At 31.7% G+C, this 24253-nt stretch overlaps 1 long non-coding RNA gene and 1 other non-coding gene across 2 annotated transcripts; both read right to left on the bottom strand.

The window, feature by feature from the left end:
• Nucleotides 1-12519: 12519 nt before the first annotated feature.
• Nucleotides 12520-12592, bottom strand: TRNAK-UUU (transfer RNA lysine (anticodon UUU)). The gene has a single exon. It is a non-coding gene; the product is annotated as a tRNA-Lys (tRNA).
• A 7852-nt stretch (nucleotides 12593-20444) lies between these two features.
• Nucleotides 20445-21002, bottom strand: LOC145127456 (uncharacterized). The gene is made up of 2 exons (XR_013716440.1): nucleotides 20822-21002; nucleotides 20445-20730 (listed from the first exon to the last, which is right to left on the bottom strand). It is a non-coding gene; the product is annotated as an uncharacterized LOC145127456 (long non-coding RNA).
• Between the last annotated feature and the right edge of the window lie 3251 nt (nucleotides 21003-24253).

The raw sequence follows: 24253 nt of genomic DNA, 5'->3' as shown, positions 1-24253 counted from the left end.
GGATTGAACTTGTGTAGTCTTAACTTCTTGCCACCTGGCAGCACAAGGGCCTGCCATTGCTTCCAAGTTGTTATTCAACCTATTGAGAACTATCAGAACTCATATGCAAGGCCAAATTCAACTGGAATGGGCATAGAAATATGTCAACACGATAGGTTATAAACCTCAAGTCGTGAGCTAGTGAGAAACTACAGGTTTTATTCTTGATTAGATCTTGAAATTCTTTCAGGATCTTCTACACTCCCACTGTCCTCTTGACATATAAAACTATCTTGCCAAATATTCAAGAGATAGTGAGGATTCTTTATCATGACAAACACTTCACACAATTGGCCTTAGTTAGTCTTTGTTTTATCCAAAACATCATAACTTACCAATTTCAAATGTACAAGAGTAGGACACTTTTACTCCTACATTTGACAGGTGTTTTAAACCTTTCTTTAAGATATATCACTCAACTTACAGTCTTGGAGTATGACTCTAATACTTGTTTTGGAATGAAGTATGACCCATCTTCTTGATTTAACCATTCCAACAATTCAAGATTCCTCTTCTTAGTCATAAGAATTCACTAAGATTTCCTTAGAGGACTAATTGTGGTATGATTTCTAAATCATTAAGATGATCACAAAACCTGATACTAAAGTACTCTCCCATCTTTTCAGATTTGAGAAACTTTTATCTTGCTGCCTAATTTGATTCTTCTCATTCGTTCTGCCATACATCAAAACTTTTCCAATGCTTCAGAATTATACTTAGTCTTGTAAGTATAACCATATTTACTAAACTTTAGTAAATCATGACGAATAGTATTATCGATATTTTGTGGCAGACTTGACCAGTGCACCAGAATGTGTATTCGATCCCTTAGTCCTTCACTTGACTCACATATACATGTGAACAAGGAATTAATCTTAATTTTCCAAAGATGAAAATTCTCATTCATCATACTATACAACTTGCATGATTTCCAAGTTTCTATCCAACTGAAACCTTGGGTGATGAAAATCTTTCCTTATTTGGTAAATTAGACATTACCACAAATGAAAGAAACAAATCCATTTTCCAATATTGCTATCAATGGAATCATATAAGCAACAGTTTTTCACAAATGTCATTGTAAGGATACTTAGAATAAATGAAATAAAAAAAATCCTTTTATTTTAAAAAAAACTTTGCGGAAAAACTTATTCTTACAGTGCAAAAGCATATGAAAAACTTTGTTGTTATCTATTCCTAAGCAATATATCATAACTCCTAAGCAACAGCTCAAAATTCTGATCACCAAACCATGCGATCGAAATCTATCTTTGCGATCAGAATCTGCATATACTTCCTTTAAGTTTCTTCACTTTTCTTTGATTCTTAAACATCAACATGTGACCCAGTCACATCATGTAATGAGAATCTTAGAATAGAAACTTAACAGAGTTAGATAGTGGACATTACCTGAAGTAGAGTCCAACTTCTTGACTAGACCTTCTCTTAGATCTTTCAGGTAGTTAAGGCAGCTTCGCAACCAATGCTCATTCCTTTGGCAACAGAAACATATGGACTCTTTGGGAATGGTGCACTGGACTATCTCAGACTTGCCTTTCTCTTTACCATTTGGTCAACCGAGTTGACTATGGCCAATCCCTTTCCATTGGGAAGAGAATGCTTTTCTGGATATTCAATGTTACCATTGTCAATGTCCATGGAAGTCCGGGAAGTTGATCTTCTAATCAAATTTGCTCTACCAATGCTCCAAATCATTGCTGATTCAGCAGCACAAAGCAAATAGATAAGATCATTAAGGGTCATGTCACAGTCTTTTTCATAGTAGTCCCAAAGGAACTCACTATGTGACTTAGAAAGTGATTGAACATCCGATTTTCTTAAGACTTTGACACCCAACTCTCCCGGCTTGTCAATATGTGACTTCATCTCCAAGATGTGAGCACACATAGATCTTGCTTGCCAGTAGGGCTTGAGTGACCTTGAACTTGTGGGTTAGGGAGAATAATTGGAGGAGGTGGAGGAAGTGAAGTTCTAAGACATTTGGGAAGATCATAGATGTCTGAACCAGACATCTTTTGGGAGATATTCAAGATAGTTGATTTAAAGTCCTTAATATAACACCCAATATGAAATATTAAGGCTAGGACCCAACACAATATTTTATAACTTGGAAGAGGGATGCCGTAATCCAAGCTATAGAATATTTGAAGGTAGGCGAATGACGATTCACCAATTTACACCATGAAAAACGAAATAAATTATTAGGTTTTAATTGGTTTTGAAACTCCTAGATTCTTTTGAGATTCATTGAACTTTTCAATGGCATGTTTCAATCTCGATTGTGCCCTCTCAGGTTTTGTGACTGGGATGCCGAGGATCACAAAACAAGGTGTGAATAACCATGCAAATATACTTGGTACCCTTAATATTTACCCCTTAATCGATGTGCCGGTTAACCACACGCGCTCCATCGATACTATGATAAATATTAAGTTACCTTTGCCTACCTTGTTAAATCAAGCTAGTGTGCCGGTTAACCACACGCGCTCCACTAACCGACTTAAGCAAAGTGCAAAGTGTAATTTAATGGGTTAGCACCAAATTCACATTTTCCTAAGTAACTAAGATTGGGTATTAATAAGAGTTTAGTTACTTAGTATTTATCATTAATACTTTTAATGAAGGGAGAATTATAGTCCTTGTCCTACCCGTTCGGCTAACGACCCTCCACCAGTCAAGGAAGCAGTGGGTGAGAGTGAACACCGATTAAACTGTCATTTTATAGGCAGTAACCTTATACCCCCCTTATAGACCGGCTTCGCGAATGAGGCCTACTAACGGTAGGACTAACTTGCTCTTATACATACATACATATATATATATATATATATATATATATATATATATATATATATATATATATATTATTAACTTATAATATTATAAAGTATAAGGGTTGAATTTTAACTTTTAAAATCCCAAGGGCTTAATTTGGAATGAAAGTATTCATGAAAGAAAACTTTTCAAATTCCAAAACTTGAGGGAAAGTTTTGAACTATTCAAAACTTTTCAATTCCATAACTTATGTGTTTAAAGTAGTTTTAATTCAAAAAAACTCTTCAAGTTCCATAACTTGAGGACAAGTTATGGAAGACTTTTAACTAATAAAAGAATGTGACTTTTCCTTATCCATAACCTATGGAAATATTTATGAGTTTTATGAATCTTAAATGTGACTTTTCATATAACTTGAGGACACGTTACAAAAACAAATTTTAGAATCAACTCTTAGATCAAATTGGATTGAAAACAACAATTTCACACAACTTTCCTATTAATCTAAGCAACTCATAAGAACAAGATAATTCAATCAAACTTTTTCAAGTAATTAGCCTAACCATTAAACTAGTACAAAACATGAATCTATTGACAATTATCTTTGGAATTGGATTAGCATGAACATTACCACATCAAAAACAGGTTTATAAGTTGAAAAACAGCTTAGGGTAATGTTCCTAGTCCAATTCCAACCAAAACAGTCGAAGATATGCTGTCTGGGGGTCCAACTCGTCGAGTGCATGAACCAACTCGGCGAGTTGGATGAGTTTTGCCTTGGACTCGGCGAGTCCCTTCATGGACTCGGCGAGTCTGCTGTCCAGACAGCATAAAAACTTCGATTTTCAGCCAATTTTGCAAGTATAACAAGAAAACAAGCCTAGGCTCTGATACCACTGTTGGGTTTTGAGCATTCTAACACTCCTAAGTGTACATGCAACCCTAAATACCTTGGATCTATGTTTTCTCTATTATACATGCAAATATGAATATCCAAGGTATTACCCTAACTAGCATACAAAACATTGATACTTGGGTAATAAAGTAGATAGAAATACATACCTTATTGATGTAGCTTGACTCCATGTAGCTCGAGATCCTAGTTCCCAAGTGTGACACCTCAAATGGTTCACACAACATCACCAACACATGGAATAACCATGAGAAGAAGACACTCATGCTCAAAATCGGCTAGCCCTCATATATGTCTCACTAGTGCCAATTTCTTGAGCTAAAGGGGTCCTTATATAGTGTGCACATTAGGGTTTCACCATGTAACCCATGACTTTACCCATTCCTTATGTTCCATGGGTTTTAACCTCCATGGAGTATCCATGGATCACCACATGGGTAAAACCCAACATAAGGAATCATGGATCATAAGCCCACATATATAAGAATGAATGATTTACACAATCAATCCCCATATATATAATTAGTCTCTTTTTTATCACTAAATTAAGTCCAAATTAATTCTTGATTAATACTAATTAAATAACATGATTTCATATTAATATATTAGAACTTATAATATATTAATATGTCACAAATGTCCTCTCCTCACAAACGGTCTATCCAAATGTTCCGATGCCATGCAACCCAAATGGACCATGCCGAGTCGGGTCAAGTACATATCAATTATAGTTATGGACTTAGACACTAATCCAACATTTAAAACAATTAAAACATGTATATTTTTGTTCATCCAGCATAGATATCAGGAACACAAATAATATGCACATATAGCACGTAATTTATATTAAATACTTCATATCTATGTGTAAAATGAAAGTAACTATGCACTCACTTGTTAAAGTGACGACTCGATATTCGAGCAGCGCTTCGCTTCTTAACAATAGGATTTCCTTCGACAAAACCTAATATTATTACCACTAGATTTTAGTCTAATATTTATTGCGACTAATTATTAGTCTAGATTCGTCATTAACTCAGAGTCTACTTCATGATCTATGAAGTAAGGAACAACCAGGTAGGATCATATCGGAGGTAGGGTCCGTTTGGTATATGAAGTATACTGTTTGGAAATCCCACTTTAAACACCTCACTAAATCACAGCCTAGACATCATCCCCGTAAGTAGATCAATCAGTATAACGATTTTGAATCACTGATAAATCTTATTTATATGTCCATAATAACGATATCATATTTAAATATAAGCTATATTTAAAGTAGGTTAGGCGTATCTCATTTACAGCAGGTTTTGCTAAAAACCGAGTTCTGCTGGAGCAGAGCTTCTGAGCCGAAAAGCTCTTTTTCTAAGAGAGCCTTCGGGCGCTCCGGGTCTTTCCTCTAGCAACTTGAGGTTACTAGGGAATTAGAGGGGTTTTGGGAGTCTAGAGAGAAGTTAGAGAGAGAAAGAAAGGCTTATGGTGTGAAGAAAATATGAAGGATTCACCCTTTATTTATAGGGGTTTTATCGTAGAGTAGGCCCTAAGTTTCGTCTGTATCTTCCATGTACGAGCTCCTTTTTTTACATTCTTTATATCCACACGTTGGTATTTACGAGTACTACAACTTTCATTTAGACGCCGTCGGCTAATTCTCATTCTATCTCAGATTTACAAAACTGTATCGAATTTATCGCGCTCGAAGAGTAGGGACCAAGTTTCGTCCATATCTTTAACATACGAGCTCTATTCTCGACGTTCTTTATATCCATGCGTTAATATTTACGAGTACTACAACTTTCATTTAGACCCTGTCGGCTAATTCTCATTCTATCTCATATTTACAAAACTGTATCGAATTCGCCGCGCTTGAAGAGTAGGGACTAAGTTCCGTCTATACCTTTCGCATACGAGCTCTATTCTCGACGTTCTTTATATCCACGCGTTGGTATTTATGAGTACTACAACGTTCATTTAGACTCCATTGGCTAATTCTCATTCTATCTCGGATTTACAAATTTGTATTGAATTCGCCACGCTTGAAGAGCAAAGACTAAGTTTCATCCATATCTTTCGCATACGAGCTCCATTTTCGACTTTCTTTTTATCGTTGAGCTCCTATTAACGAGATCTTTAATTCTTGTTTAGACTATTTCGGTTAAAAATCGACCAATGTAAACTTCGAATTTCGGGTTGTGCACTACTATGCTAAATCTTAGAAAAATCATAACTTCCTCATACGAAGTCAGATTTGGACGTTCTTTTTATGCACACTCTCGGTTTAACAGATACTACGACTTTCGTTTAGATCACTAAGGCTAGAAAGTATTTTATCGTAAATTCATTTTTTACGATTCCGGGTGTCGTGTTGATTTTACTGTAAAACTTCGACGGGTCAGAACTTCTTCGTTATAACTCGGATTTCAGCGTTCTTTATATGTACGGAACCCTTGTGACATATACTATAACTTGGTCAAGATTATTTATTCTAAATAATATTATATCAAAAAAAGTTATTTTTGACGCTTATTGTCTCTAAATTGACTAGCCCGAATCTGCGGGGGTTACAATGATAGTCTTGGACCTTTGTGTTTTCGGTTCTAGGATATCCTAGGTAGGAGATTTCGGTCCTAAGGTATCCTAGCTTGGTGATTTCAGTTTTGAAAAGTAGAATTCACAAGGATGGTGGCCTTAAAAATCGAGTGTTCAAGGTTATGGCATAAATATAAGTTCTTGTGTTAAAACCATTTGATTCATGTTTGATTTGCATTGATCATTCAAGGTTTATTTCAACATGAATTTTTCAAGTGTATATCATCTCTAATCATACAAATGGTGTCCTTTTGGCTTTCGATAAACATCATTGTATCAAGGTTAAATAGATAAACATTGTAGATACACTTATATACAAGACTCCTTAGGCTTGGTTTGACCCAAAATTTTCTAGTTGTGACACCAATGAGTAAGTTAGGAGCTTTTTACTCACAATGGTCCATGAATGAAGCAACCTTGCTGGATCTATACTTGAACCCTTCTTCTATGCACTTTGCAAACACCTTGTTCTTCAAGATTCAACCATCAAATGGAGAAACAAGCTCATAAAAGATGCCAAGGCTCAAAACAAGCAAACGGAGACTTGGGTTTCTGGATGAATGATATAAGGTGATGGAGGCTGGTCATGGGAAGGATCACAAGAAGTTAGAGCCCTTAACTATGGCTCAAAACCTTAGGGTTAGGGTTTTGGTCAGCAGCGGCTACGCCCTGTATAGCATAACTTACTCTATGCATAAGTCATTAAACCCGCATCCAAAATTCAACACTTACGCCCAATGTAGCTTTCCTACACCCTGCATAGAGCAAAATTCCTAATTTCCAATTCAAGTTCAAACAACCGTAACTTCTTCGTTTCACCTCCGTTTTCAGCGTTCTTTATATGCACGAAAAGGTATTGACAAGCCCCACAATCTCATCTAGTTATTTTTAAGTAAAAACCTATCGAACTAAATTCCTTAATTCATGCAAGAAGCCCAAGATATCACCTTTCCAATTTTACCCTTTTTCTTCAAGGCACAAATCAAGGGCATGAATCATTTAATCCAACATTATCAACATTCGAAATGGTCTAAACTCTATTCCTTTGAGACCTAAAACCTTCGCTTGATCAAATTCCGACTCGATATCCCGAAATTAGAACATCATTAAAATTCGATTTCCCAAGAGTGGTTTAATTAGTTCCCTTCGTACTTGGTGTCGGCCAACACATGATGGGTGAATATTAATATGCCTAGGAAGTTGGCAATGAATCCTTGGTCATTATCAGTGATCATCTACAAGAACACAGTCATAAAAAAATTAACATCTTGGACCAAGTTTTTGCTTCAAAATCCAAATTAGGAAGTTGGCAATGAATCCCAGGAAGTTGTGTACATGATGTTTGTTTCATATTAGTGTAAATAAATTGTTTAAATAAGACTAAATGACCATTTTACCAAATATTCTAACAAACAATTTTCAAGGTGTTCATCAATTTAACATGATAGGGGTTGTGCCAAATATGTAAAGGGTTGGAGTATGAATATGTCACACCATGTTTTTTTTAGATAAACTCTTCAAGCGATCCGTTTAAGTGAAAAAAAAAACCTAGCCATATATAGTTGTTCATAAGTGTTTAATCCATGAAACCCGTTAAGTAAAAAAGAAACAAAATGTTCTACCTAGCTAGTTTCCAGTAACAAAAGGGCTTCTAGCCCAACGGTATCTGGTGTTGCCAGAGACGAACCTACGTTGAACTACAGGGTGTCCATGGACACCCCTTGTTATTTAATTCTCTTTAAAGATTATATGGTAAATTTGAAAAACACCGGTAGAAATCACAAAATGGACACCTGTGACTTTGTGAGGCAACATGAAACAATTTAGAAAATTTCTAACATCTTAGGAATTTTTAAATGTAGTAACATACAGCTGTATGAGCAATTAGCGGGGTAATAAAAAAGAAAACTTTTTATAAATACAATCTCTTTAAAATCTTACAAATCATGTAGAGTATTAGAAAAGAACACTGAAATGCCAAAGCCCTAAAAATCAAAATTTACATTTTTTTTGGGTCACCGGGACTGCTTTTCATGTAGCTTCGCCGATCGGTCATTAACTCCGACCTTGGTGCCTTTGATTTGCCGATCCTCTCCATCAGTAAAACAAGTCGGTTGGTTCGACGGTTCTGCCCTTACTTGCCGCTCGCTGTCTATCTCCGCCACCTTCTATCGCTTTCTGTCCCCGATGACTAGAATCAAAGTGTTGCTTCTCTATTGTTCACTCTCATCTCTCTCCACTCTCTTCTATTTTCAGGTCTCGCTTATTCACTCTCTCTAGTACTTAGCATGTAGTTGTGTTTGTGTATAGATATAGATATAATTATTATATAAAAAAATGTTGCTATAGCTAGCTAAAGTCAAAGTCTATAAAATGGTAAAGTCTAGAAAGCAATGTAGACTCTGTAATTTAAAGTACAAAGAAAATAAAGTTTTTTGTATCCAAACTTTCATCAATTGCCAATAATATCTTAGTTTATTTGATAATTTATTTAGTTTATAGCGATGTTAAAAATTTTCAGAAAAAATTTAAGACAATATCAAATATATGTTTGTTTATTAGTTTAGTTTGTATGTGGTGTTCATTTATAATTTGGTGAATTTTGTATATTAATGTTAGAGATGATTATGATTTTCTAACGATTATTATATCATTATATGTGTCATGTATATAATCGTATAGTTATGACTCAATCTAAAATCAATTTTTTAAATATTTTATTATGTTATATCATTCGAGTTGGACACCCCTTAGTTTGAATCCTGGATTCGCCACTAGGTGTTGCCCTCCCTCCTTGAGGTCGAGGGTTCAAGTCTCACTATGGACATATGTGAAATAATTAGAAGTAGTTTAGTATATTTATTTGCCGTTCAAAAAAAAAAAAACTAGTTTCCAATAAGCGCAACATCATGAGCATGCAATGTATATACAAACTAAGGTTTCATACCATCAATATTGTTGATGAAAAGCGCCTACGACACATCACTTTATGAGATGAAAGTATTATTTAAAAGAATTTTAAAACTCTTTTTACATAAAAACATCAAAGAACATGGGCACCTATGAATACGAGTTAGCCAAAATGTTACCAAATGAAAAGACATGTTTCCCTTTTGGAATTTATGCAAATACTATATATGTTTATTTCAAATACAAATATTGTTATACACTATTGATCCTTGTAACACAAACAATAGCATACGAATAATACAAAATATTTGAGTGAAACTGAAAATGAGAAAACCATAAAAGCACTAATATTAATCTTGTAAAATGACAAGATTAAGAGGTAATATAGGGTTCATCATAGGCGAAGGAGAGGATATAAGTTAATTTGCTATTTTTTTTAAATAACCAACAAATTAAGTTGATATAGTGGGAAAGCAAAATGTGATTTGCTATTTTTTTTTTTAAATAACCAACGAATTAAGTTGATATTTTTTTTAATAAAAGTATAAAATAATTTGTTAAAAAGGGGAAAGGTATAATTTGAATTTTCGCATAAAATAAGGAAGAAATGTAATTTATAGCCGCATGTTATGCTATTGTGACTAACTACACATTTCTAGACATTTTATGAGATGATTAATTCCAAGATACTCTATATAAATTAGAATATGTTAATTTATTGTTTGATTAAATGAATATTAATCACGATATTTATGAGGCGTAACTACATCAATTAAATTTCTCTTCTATAAAACCGCGTCCAACTCAAAGGTTCACATATAGTAAAAAAAAAATGGACAAGTCAATGATATTTCTTGTTTTGTTACTTTTTGTTGTAGCGCCACCGTGTTGCTTGGCGGATCCACCATCCCCAACACCACAACCGAAGTACACTGTTCATCTCAAAGACAAAGATGTTGAAAACCTTGGATATCGTTGTGTATTTCTAGAAGATTTAAATGACAACATACTTCAACCGGGTCAAGAAACTAAATTGGAAGTATATCCGGGTCTTTCTTATGTTTGCAATTTCAAGTGGCAATCAAAAGACAAATATGTTAAGGTGTTCGATGTTGGTTTTAGTAGTGATTGCGTTGGAGAGTTTGACAAAGATTGTATATGGGAGGCAAGACGCGACGGTTTTTGGTTTTATAGTCCTAAAGATGGTTGGTCTAAAATGTATGATTGGTAGATCTTACTATGTAGTTTTTGTGCTTGGAATAACACAAACATTTAACCATTTTACTAGAAAATTTTGCTAAAACACCTCCCTCCCCGGTTCCACACATCAACTTGATAATTATGTACTAAGTAAATTAATAGATAAAGATATAATTGTTTCACATGATGTTGTTAAAATTGCGATCGAGGATACCCTATACCTTCAATACGATCTTTCTTTTGAGAACAATAAGATCATCGTTTTAGAAAAATATTGATATAAGATCTAAACATCCTAACACATTTGTCCCACTATTCCTTTTATCAATAGTGAAAAATAAGTAAATATATCGATTTTTGTAAAATGTAAATAGACAAAATATTTACAAAATATTAATTTAATCAGGGATTTCGAAGATTCATTCTCTCTCTCTGGTTGGTAGCAAAATTTTAATGTGTTTCTTTTTGTGGCGTTACATTTGTAGTTCGTCTGAAGTTTTCCCCATTTACAGATTGAAATGCACGGTTGAAGAGGAAATTATGTGATAAGAAAGAGTTGAGAAGCAATTAGGTAACTCAAATCTTCATTTTCTTTTAACTAATCTACACAATATTGCTTATTATAACCTTAAATCATATGTTTGACATCACACATAGAACCATTGATGGTTGAAGTTGATCAAATATATATTTTACAAATATAATGCTGTCAAGGTATCCAATCTAGACTTAAGTTTAATAATTACATTCTTTTTTCATCCCCTGTTTCCCGAAAAAAGTTGTTCTCTATTTGCTTTCTTTTTTACCCTGGGCTAAATCTACTCAAATATAGCAACAATGATTTTTGAGTAAAAATAGGAAGAAATGTTGATAATAAATGAAGCATTGCTATTTCTTGCAATCAAGACCAATGTGATTGGAACCTTGAACATGTTGGGGACTTGCTAAGCCTTTTTTTTTTTTTGTTATATGTTATATGTTAGAATCATTAGGTACAGGGATAAATTCGTACAATAGTGCGAGGACGGAAAAGAAAACGACCTTCTTTGATGCATGTTCTCCCAATAGTGCGAGTACTGACTTGTTCGTAGAAAAGAAGAGTCATGACTAATATACCGTCTGCTATTCTTACTAAATCTCAAGATTGAATTGGTGTTGTACAATTGAACACGGTATGAGAACTATACAAATTGAACACGTAATGGGTAGGAGTCAAGTGGAACATAGAATTGTTTGTAGTCAAATTGAACATAGAATTGTTTATTGACAAGTTTGTGGGTATGTGGTTTTTGCATTTCGTTCAATAGGGGGAACACGAGACCTATAAAGAAAGGGGAATACAGATAAATGTTTTTTAGATTTTGACGCATTAGTAGGTAAGATCCATATATTACATGAATTTATTTAAAACAAAAAATAAATATGAAATTCTAAATATTTGAAGTTTGAATTTATAAAAAAAAAATAAGAAAAATATTGAATTATTAAAATTAAATTGTTATTTTTTTAAAAAGTTTAAACAAATAATTTAGATAAATAAACAAAGAAAATAATGGGGCTTTAATTTAGTAATTTTGAAATTAGAAGGAAAATCAATTAATAAAATTAATATGTATTTATTATTATATTTAAATTTAAATATTATATGAAATTTAATAAAACGGAAAAACCATAAAATGACAAGTGGGAAAAAAAAAAATAATAATAAGTCATATGTCATAATGCATTAGAAGATGACAAATGATAAAATTATTTTCATTTATTAGGATTGTTTAATACAAAAATCTGCAATAGGCAACTAACTAACAATCAACTCCAAAACAACAAAATTAAAAATTCATTCAAGCATTAGCTTCATTTAGCCGACAAAACATTCAAACAGAAATCCATATTGTTCATATTTCAATCAGCAGAAAATAATGTCAGCAACACGTAATATCAGGAAAATAACAGAAATCCACCAAGCACTTGGTATTGAAAACTAAAGTTTTGATAAGTTTTAGCTAAATTGTTTATATGAGTCAGTTTAAGGGATTCGCGATAAATGAAAAAATTGAATTAATAAATGTTGACGCCATCCGTGGGACTCGAACCCACGACCACGTGGTTAAAAGCCACGCGCTCTACCAACTGAGCTAGAACGGCTAAGATGTTTATCTGCGATAATTATAAAGATTTAAATTGGAAATAACAAGTAAATTTTCGTTTTTACAAGACAATATAACTCGTCCTATTGGTAATGTTTAAAAATCCTACATATACAAATTACCACCTCTTTATCATCAGGCCGTTTACATAGGATGTAAAATTAAATCATATCATTTTTTTGCCAAAATATCAACGTTTTTATGGCTAATTTTATACAATATATATTTATAATAGTTTAAGGTCTAAGTTAATACTATTTAAACTTTCATAACCAAATCATAACAAACTCTTCAATATAGCCAATTTTATTATTAATCCTCACCAAACGAAATGCTACTTTTTATAACTTAATTTTGTAAAATATCATCATAAAACAAACATTTTAGAAGTATAAGGGTTGAATTCTAGCCTCCATCTACAAGCCCAACATTTTTTATAGAATCATTTTCTTCTTAGGATGATAATATTTCTTTCTAACCATACGATGAACACATTAACCGGAGAAGATAAAATGATGGCTGAGTTTACTATAAATAGAGCTTCTAGCATAAGTTGTAAGGCATCCCAAAAACACAGAGAAATAGATAGTATAACACTTAGAGTGTAAGTGGTAATGAAAGTGGGTTTGTTTTTTGTAATAGTTGAGTGTGAGAGTTGCTCCTCATATTGTAATTCTATTTTCGAGTTCAATAGAAAAGTTTTCCAACCCCAACGATTCGTATTAGAGCCTCGTTTGGTGTCCACAGATTTTTTCACGAATTTCTCTGTTTTGGGTCGATTTTTTTGTCTCAAAATCCATTTCTGGTCCCACGATTGGAAAGACCTCGTTTCAAGGATTCCGAAAATATATTTTTTTTGGAATTTTCTAACCACCGGAAATGCCTTAAATCGTTGGTCAAAGTTGGTCAAAATTTACCGAAAAAGTTGCTGAAAAACCGGCCGCCGGAGAAGGCTGCCAGAGAAGATGAAGTACCGTCAGCAGTTGACCAGCCTTTTAGAATTTTGCAGTTTCGCCCCTGAAGTTCCAAAAAGTTGCAAACAGGTCCCTTTGTTTATGAAAAACTTTATTTCGGTCCCTATTTGTTCTGAAAGTTACCAGTTTGGTCCCTATACTTTTGAAAACTTTCAGAAAGGTCCATGTGTGGCATAAAATTTTTAGATTGGTTCCTGTAAGTTGCAAAAATTACAGTTTAGTCCTTATAATTCTGAAAAGTTACAAATTAGCCCATAACTTTTCAAGAAAGTATACTTTGACCCCGAAAAAGTCCACCCCACCATTTTTGACTCTTCTGAATCCAACCAAGAGCTCGGTTTTATCAAATTGTTCCTCGAAAATTTTGTAAAAGCAATTTGCAAGTATTTTTGATGGAACCTACAATTACTATTACGATGGTTCGACTTACACCCACCAATTACATTATGTGGAAGCCAAGGATGGAAGATTTGCTTAATCTGAAAGATTTAGCAGAGACTTTAGAAAAAGAAAGGCGTCAAACCCGACACGAAGACAGATAAAGTTTGGACGAGAATAAACAAGAAAACGGCGGTGCAAATTCGACAGTAGATCAACCACAGTGTTTTTCATCATGTCTCTCAAGAGACAGATGCGTACAAACTTTGGGAGAAGCTCGAGAATATGTATCAGGAAAAGATGAAACGCAACAAGACCTTACGGATGAGCCTCCTTGTAAAGCACAAGTTACAAAGTGGTAAGTCTATAACCGAGCATACGAGTCAGTTCCAAGATCTCGTAAACCAGCTCGGTGCTGCTAATGGAGTTCTCAAAGATGAGGAACAAGCCATATTGCTCTTGATTTATGTACCAAATCATTGGGAGAATCTTGTTGTGACTCTCAGAAATTCTTCCCCCGATAGGAAAGTGACAACGTAGATGGTCACAGACGCCTTAATGAATGAGGAATCTAGAAGTAAAGAAGCTGGTACAGACCAGTCTTTTGCCCTCTTGTCAGAAAACAAAGAAAGAGGCTAAGGCACAACTGCAGGTAGAGGTCGAGGTTGAGGTAGAGGCAGACATGGTCAATCTAGAGGAAGATCCCAAGATTGAAGGAAATAATGGGATCGAGGGAAATCATGAGAGCGAGGTAAATCTTCAAATACATGGTTCGAAGGCTATTACAATCACTGTAATTATTATGGCGACAAAAGAGTGATTGTCGAAAGTTCCTGTAGGAGCAAACCGAGACGAGCCAGAGTTCAAGAAGGGAGAATGGTGAAACCATGGTCAACATAACATAAGACATTGCCCTTATTACATACGAGGAGGAAGCATGCTTACATGTTGGCACTCATGATGATGAGTGGGTGATTAATAGCGCTACATCATATCATTCGACTCCATGATTTCTTTACTATGCATAAACTTGGACACCATGGTACTGTGAAGATGGGAAACACCAGTTTCCCAAGTATTACTAGTATTGGTGATGTACACATAAAGACCAATGTAGGGAGGTACATTGGTGTTGAAAGATGTTCGACATGTCCCAGAGCTGAGAATAAATCTTATCTTAACTGGAGCTCTTGACTTTCAGGGATATGATAATCAATTTAAAGATGACACCTAGAAGCTGTTAAAAGGTGTTATGGTTGTTTTAAGGGGAAACCTTTATGACACTCTTTATAAAACCCATGCAAAGCTGCTTTAGCCAAGTCTAAATGTTGTTGAAGAAGAGACATCACCAAACTTATGACATAGAAGACTATGCCACATGAGCAAGAAGGGATTGACGACTCTTGTAAAGAAGGAGTCCATTTCAATGGAAAAAGATGTTGCCCTGGATCCCTGTGAATATTGCTTATTTGGGAGACAACATAGAGTTTCCTTTATCTCCACAAGAAAGAACCGCTCTGAGTTGCTGAGCCTTGTCCACTCCAATGTATGTAGACCCACTGAAGTAGAATCTCTTGGTGGAAGCAAGTATTTTGTAACATTCATAAATGATGTATCATGAAAGGTATGGGCATCCTATCTCAGTACGAAGGACTAAGTATTGGACCGCTTCAAATCTTGTCATGCAATGGTGGAAAGACAAACATGCAAGCAGTTGAAATGTCTCCGATCAGATAATGGAGGCGAGTACTATTCTCGTGAGTTCTTTACATACTGTACAAAACATGGTATCAGACATGAAAAGACTGTCCCACAAACCCTGTAACACAATGGTGTAGTAAAATGGATGAATCGCACCATTGTTGAGAAAGTTCGGTGCATGCTCAACATGACTAAACTCCTAAAACCTTTTTGGGGTGAAGTTGTATTGATAACTTGCTATCTAATAAATAGGTCACCTTCCGTTCCACTGAATTTTGAAGTTCCAGAGAAGATATGGACGGGTAAAGACCTCTCATGTCCTCACTTGAAAGTATTTGGGTGCAAAGCGTTTGCACATGTATCAAGTGAATTGCGGAAGAAGTTGGACCTCAAATACACTCCATGCATCTTTATTGGATATGGAGATGAAGAGTTCGGGTACATGATATGGGACCCAAAACTAAAGAAGGTTATTCAAAGCAGAGATGTGGTTTTCGATGAAAACCAATATTATGACTTCAAGGCGTCGGTTAGCGAGCGACTGAGCTCCAAAGTTTCAGAAATAATATCTGAAAATAAAAATGATGTTTCCACTGAAGAAGAGGATGACGAAGTTGATGATGTAGATCAAGAAGATGTTGAACAAGGGGAGCTTCCATCCCATGATACTTTAGATAGCATAATTGACAAAGCTTGCAATGTTTGTTCTTTGATACTAGTAAACTTAACTAAGGCACTACCAAATTAACCAACTCATGTTTGTAAAAATCATATGAAGAAACCAACAATCAAATTTACTGCATGCTAGTTGCTATCTACCAATGTTTTAATATTTTTTAACTAGCAGTGAGTCTACACACTGCACACAAAAATCTTGGATGCTTTCAAGTTTCAACATGTTCTATGTAAAAATGACTACTGACTACCTCCATACCCTAATATAAACCCCTCAACAATTATCATCATATTCTTGATTCTTACGTTATACGCATTGCTTCCAAAATCCAAATCAACATCAAGCACTTCGAGCATGTTTTATTTTTTTTGATGTATAAAATCATATTTATACAAAAAACATATTTTCAAACAAAAACTTTTTCTTCATAAAAACCTTTTTTTTGAAAAACATTTTTGTATGCGAAATACCTCTTTCTAAAAGTATTTTTATATTTTAAATACCTATTTACAAAAACATACTTATATGAAAATGCGTGAAATACACTTATGTAAAATACATTATTATACCCATTTATACCTTAAAAACTTTTATAAAATATGTATTTATTAAGTACATAAAAACATTTTGTGTGCATATAAATACATAAATATATAAAAATATGTTTTTACAAAAAATACGTACACAACACACGTAATTTATTAAAAATATATATACAAACACCTGTTTTTTAATAAATTCATTTGTACACAAACACATTATTATATATATATATATATATATATATATATATATATATATATATATATATATATATACTAGTGGGGTACCCGCGCGATGCAGTGGACGACAATTGAATGAAGCGGTGAATAGTTTTATTTCGACCGGTTAGTTTCTATTCGGCGATCAATGATCGAATAATAGATTCTCTACGGAAAATAGTTTCATTTTCAGGGACTTGTCATATTAAAAAATATAATTAAACGACTAATATCATTTACCATTAAGCGACAAACATAGATTAATATCAAGTGGTGACAATCATTTTTTTCTTTTTGACCATTAATTCCCTTTGAGAAAGATTATAAGTATATTACTATTTTTCTGTATAGAAAATGTTAGTAATTTTTTATTATGGATAAAAATAAAAGTTTGTAGTTGTTTTGACTAAAAGGTAAAAAAAAACATTGATATTAAAAAAATGTGCATTTCATATTTATTTGTTGGTTTTGATAACATTCAAAATGATTGGGCGTATATTAAAAATGAAATGTTTTTATGGAAATAAAAAGTGTGAGGTTAGTTTAATTCAAAATCTAGCAAAACTATATAAGGCTAAAAGGTGTCATACCGTTTTTACGATGGCCAGCTAGATGAGTTTAACGATAATACTTAGTTATATTCCTTTTTCAAACATAAATAAGTAATATCTTTTAAACATGTACTTATATATTTATTATTTTTAATGTTTAAGTAATTGTAAAAAAATATCTGGTAGAGACTCTTTATAATTAAAATAATAATTACTTTGATATTTTAGTTAACTTTTATGTAATTGTTTTTTTAATAAGAGATATGGGATATGATAAGAAAGATTGAATTACATGGTGGTTAAAAGGTTATGAATATTTCAAAGATCAAAATTTCAAGAAAATCAAAATTCATGAAATGTTTTTTTCAGAATTATAAAAGTAGTATTCATTTAGCCGTAGTTGTATTATGATATGGGGTCCGAAACTTTAATTTACTCATAAGAATATAATCATAAGTTAATTTCGATTAAGAAATTAATTGTTAATGAGATTAATTTGGATCAGTTTTAGTTTTAACCATGGCAAAAATCTTACTTTGAAACCGTCTTTTACTTTGAAACCATCGTTAACTTATAATTATAGTTCTCTTTCGGGGAAAAAAATATATAATTGTAGTTAAATATGTTTGTCGTTCTAAAACGTCAACTATAGCCCATTTGGATTAACTTTTTTTTTTAACGTGAATTCACTTTTGAGTAAATTTGTGCAATTTATTGGTAATAAATTATTGGTCAGCCAATCAATTTGAGTAATTTGTTTTATTAAAAAATAGTAATAAATTTGTATAGAGTAGAGTAGTAGTACTACTCCATTAGTGCAGGTAGAGTAGTATTTGTTGGGTTTGAGAAGAATTTGAAATGACAATTTATTAAAAAATTTCATCTAGTTTTATGAGTGGTTTCTATTGTCTAAGTCTGTAGCATATCTATTTTTTAGTCTTTAGTATCTTCATTATTAATTTTCATATTTTCTTGTTGGCAAAGATACCTAATTTATAAATTAACATATCACATTGTTTAATGTAAACTAAAAATTTAGTAAGGAAATGAGTTTTATACGTGGATAATTTTTAAAATTAAAGAATTATTTTTTAATGTTATTTAAATTTAATATTAGTAAGAATATTAGATAATTACACTACGGCTCTCGATTAAATTAGATGGGTGAAAATTTGATCAAAAAAACTAAATATAAGAGTATTTAAAGCTTAAAATCAAACTCACTATTTTTTTAAAAAAAATATTTGTACAACTTTCATATTCCAAAAAACAAATTAGTTTCAAATAGTGTGCAATTGACCATTTATTTAGATATATTTGGCTCGCTAAACATTTATTCAAAGTATATTCAAATAATAACAAGAAAAAATAATTAACACCACTTTTTAACATGTATTTGTAGAAAATAACAAAAAAAAATAGCAAAAAAAACCATTTAGTATTTCGGACCACTCTCAAACGAGACATTCCGAAAAAATTGATTATTTTTCAAAAACTGAAAAATATTTTTATTTTCTTCAAAAACCCTTGTATAAGAGTTGGATTACTTAATTTTGTGAATGACAATCATTTATTTAAAGGAGATTCTCATAAAACATTAACAATTAATGTTTCTTAATTTAGTCATTAGTTTTCTATAAAGAATTTAATCTTAATTTGAATAAATCACAAGGATCTATTTATTTATTTTTACATTGGATTTGAATTTTACAACTCTAATAGAATTTGTTTCATATTTCTATTTTTAATGTGCACCGTATTTCTATTTACATATAATTTTGATATGTTTGTATAAAATCAATTTTATTGTATTAGATAGTGATTAGTAAAAATAGTGTGACGATTCTTCAACTAACATGTTTGTTTTATTTTAACACAACTCGGTTGGTATTTATATATAATAAAAAAAAATTATTATAATTGTATCTACTTGTCGACTAATAATAAACAATATGCATTTGTTAATTAACGACTGGATATAATATATAATTTATTGCTACTTGAAATATAAGATATAAAATTATCATGCTTTTATAAAAATAAATTAATACATAAAATGATGATATATAAAGTAACAATTACACATACGGTTAAAATTTTAAAATTACTGTAATACAAAATGGAAAATAATTTATATTTTCAAAATATAAAAATAAGAAATGTATAAGGTTGAACGTTTATCTTCTTTTAATGTCAATTGAAAATCTATATTTCCAATGTGATATCTTGTCCAAAGTTTTCTTGTTTGTGTTCATAGTATAATAGGCAATTACTCTACTTAATAGATAAACGATAATTAAATATTTGTTTGACTAACAAAATCTTTTTATGGTGTATTTCTATTAAGAGGGTGTTTGACAAAGCTTAAAAAATTGAGCTTTTTGATTTATTACCGGTTCTATACCGGTATAATTTAAAATGAGTGTTTGGGTAAAAACTTTTTAAAAAATAACTTAGTCATTTTTTGATAAATTACTTTTTAACACAACTTTGGTTATGTACCCATTACAACAGGTGATACAAGTTTAACTTTAATATAATCACAAAAATAACATATACTTAAATATAAATAACTTTCAGGTATTATCAATAAAAAAAACATAAGCAGTTCTATATTTGTTCAATAATTTAACAAAACCAATACTAATACTTGTATTTTTTTAAAAGCATTTGTTTTTTATTTAATGATTGAACAAAAAGCAACCAAAACAAAAATATCTGAGAACATGTATGAATAAAGATTCAGTAGCAACTTTAAAAAACAAAACGTATTGACAATTATTTGAAATCCAATAAACAAAAAATAAAATCATTCAAATAATAGTAAACATTCTATTACGGAACTTACAAACACAATAGATCATTTGTAAAACAAAAAAAATATATATCCGAAACTAAAATATACTTTATATGTTAATCAATAAAATCAGTTCTGCAATGTTGTCATGAAGAACACTATTAATATTTTTAATAACGAAAACCCTCAAAAAAACCCAAATCTACACATATCTACAAAATACTAAAAGCTACGCTGGACTTCAAAAGTCATTATAAAACCATTAGTAGTTGTGTATCTCCGCCCTTTATTTATAGATCTATATCAAAAACCATGAAACATAAAACGATTAGAGATCTGAAAATGAAGAACATAAAAAAATACACACAAATAAATTTATACATACTCACATCGTTGTGAAGATTTCTTAGAGAGACAAAGATAACGGTGGAGACGGAGATGTCTGAGGTGGTAAGAAAATCTACTGGGGGCGAAGACATTGTAGTTGGTGAGTGGATCTTCATGATGACATTAATGGAATGCAATGGTGGCTACACTCAATTAAAAGAGACGGACTTAGAGATGAGGGTTTGAAGGGACAAGGAGGAGCAGAAAAATCAAAAGCTATTAAATAAGGGTGAGTATGTGCCATGGGTACTGTATTTGGATGTGTTTCTTTGTGCTTATTTCATTGTATAATGTGCTTTGAGAATGGTATAATTTATCATTTTATTTTGATTGGTTGTTTCCTAGTCACATGGATTACCATCAAAACAATCTACACCATCCAAATTAGATCCAATGTATGATATTTGACCTCCTTGTTTTTAAGACAATGTCTTAAAATCTTATGGGACCCACAACATATATACATTATAAAGTAGTAAGATAAGATATATAGACACACACAAACATGTATTTTATTAAAATACATATAAAAACGTTTTTTATAAAAAACAAAATACAACATATTTCATAGTAAACATATTAACATATATTTATGTATTTATATGTACACAAATAAGTGCTTGTATACATTTCTTTTTATAAAAACGTATTTGTATGTATTTTTATAAGCACCTTTTTTATAATAAATGGTTTTGTATACAAACACAATTTAAAAAAAAAATTATATGCAAATATGTATTTTATAAAAATATATACAAATGGTGGGATGTAAAGTCCACTAACTAAATTACACCATTTTGCTTGCAAAATAAAATGTAATATGTTAGTAAAAAGGGATCAAATCCATAGGCAAATGGATATAATTCAATTACCAATACAATCTAATTAAACAATGAAATAAAACTAACCAACTAAATTAAACTAAAAAGGAGGGTTTGTGATTTGTTTGAAAACTTAAAGACTTGAATAACTAAAAAGCTTGCAACTAAGGAAGATGGCGAGATGCTCAAATATTAGAGAAAGTTGGTCAATTGAGGTAATTCAACACAATGAACATTTGTGTATTTATCATGAGGATTCAATATGTAAGCTTATCATTCAATCCAAATTGGTTATAGCAATCATGAAGAATGATATGCCAAAATTCCTCAAAGGTAGTATGGAGGTTGGGGAAGCCCACAAAACACCTTCTTAAACATAATCAAGATCCTAATTGAAGCAATTGAACTCAGGAAAATTGATTATCCTTAATAATGAAGGAATTCCCAATTCCAAGAGGATATCAATGCTTACATATCAATAAAGGAGTCATGATCCATAGGCTAGATGTGATTTTCACCATCATAAAGCCATTGGTCTAAGCAAATTCAATGATTCATTACTAAATAAAAGAAAGAAACTAACAAATGCTCATTGAAGTACCGACCTCATGTTCAAAGTATTAAACACGTATAATAATTATGAACTAAGAATCAATAACATGAGATAAATGACAATCTAACAAGAATCCTTCAAAACCCACAAATATCCAAGGGTTTTAGCCCAAGTCAACCGAACTAAACAAGTTGGTCACTCATGGCAACAAGAAAACAATCATAAAAATGCTTTAACATCAAGAAATTAGTAATTACTAGAATAATGAGAAGATTATGGATCTAGCTCTCCAAAATTGCCTCTAAGGTAAATGATGAGCCAAATGACCAAAATGCCTCCAAATAGGCAGTTGTGCGGGTGGTTGTGCCTAGTAGTGTGGGAGAGACCTCACCCTCGTAAATAATGTTTAAATGCTATTGGCTCCTCTCCCATTACTCCACCCCATTATCTTAGTCCTCTTCACATCTCACATGATTCAAAATGGACCAATCATCTTGAAGTTTTAATATGGATAGTCCAAGCCCATATTTAAGAGTCCATGACCCATCTAAGTCTTCAATACATCAAGCCTAATTCTTCCAAAATGGATCCATAAATCCCAATAAGTCCTTGTAAGCCCACAAATCCCAACAACAAGCTAATCCGCAACCGCAACGAGACTCCAAAAACCTACAAAACACCTTATGCAAAAGAGAAAGTATCCAATACGATCCAATATAAAGAAGGGATAGAATATACCATGCAGTAACAACAAAAAAGGTTAAAAATGGTAAAATAACTATAAATGTATAGCAACACGTATTTTATAATAATGTATACAAACATGTATATATATATATATATATATATATATATATATATATATATATATACATATCTATTTCACATAAATATGTTTTTATAAATAGGTATACAAACATGTTTATATATATATATATATATATATATATATATATATATATATATATATATATATATGTACAAACACTTATTTCACATAACTAGGTTTTTATAAATAGGTATTTATAATATATATATTTTTTAAATAGGTATTTTGCATATAAAAATATTTTTTTAAAATATTTTTTTTATATGGGTATATTGCATACAAAAATGTTTTAAAAAATAGTTATATGGAAAAAATTAGATTTTTATAAATTTGAAACAAAATTTTGAAAAAATAACATACGTAACAAACCAAATTTAGGATGAATTGGCGACAAATGTTTGAAATTTGGGCCAAAATTACAAATTTGGACCAGATTTTTAATAAAATTTAAAAGTTGGACAAAAATGTAAATTTTGAAAGTGTGATGATATGTTGACCAGGTAAAATAGTCAAAATGAATACGATTGCTAGTTTTTGGTCTATATGGTTTGACAAAAATCTTACTTTTAGTCTAAGTATTAGTTTTTTGTTTTTTTTTTATCATGGATTGTCCTTTCAGATGTTTTTGGTAACATCAACAGTCCCTTGGGAGTCGGGATTGTTACTATCAATTTACACCGTTAAGTATATGTGAAATGACAAAAATAGCTGCATCGTTTGTCTTTTTTATCTTGTCTTTATTGCTAGACTTGAGAGACCCTTTTTATAAGAGGATGACCATAAGTTAGAGTTATTGTTGGGCGTATTCTATACTTAAGCCTATTTAAGAGGTTGACCGATGAACATAGTACCTATTGGGGTCTAAATGGTCATAAAGCTATTATGTTAGGGAGAAAAAATGTTAAAGAAAACCCTAGGTAAGTTACAATCTATAAAATAGACTTGATGAAGAGAATAGGCTTGTCTTTTGAAGACTTAAGTCTTAGATTTGCTCTCTTATTTATTTTAACAATTTAAAGGAAAGAAAAAATATTGAGATATTCAATTAAAATGGACAAATCTAATTTGGAATAGTCATAATAATTTCTTTCAGTCTTTAGCTTTAAATTCACTTTAAGAAACACTTAAGGTATTTGTCTCTTAAATATTTTGATTTGAATTTTGAATTCACTCAATGGTGGATCATCCAAATGATCTATCAAACTTGAAATTATTGGTGGTTCTAGTGATT

This window comes from Lactuca virosa, chromosome 7, assembly GCF_052849685.1.
Source record: "Lactuca virosa cultivar CGN04683 chromosome 7, Lactuca_virosa_CGN04683_v6, whole genome shotgun sequence".
Taxonomy (NCBI): domain Eukaryota; kingdom Viridiplantae; phylum Streptophyta; class Magnoliopsida; order Asterales; family Asteraceae; genus Lactuca; species Lactuca virosa.
The sequence above is the reverse complement of the archived record's forward strand: the minus strand, read 5'-3'. Positions and strand labels throughout refer to the sequence as shown.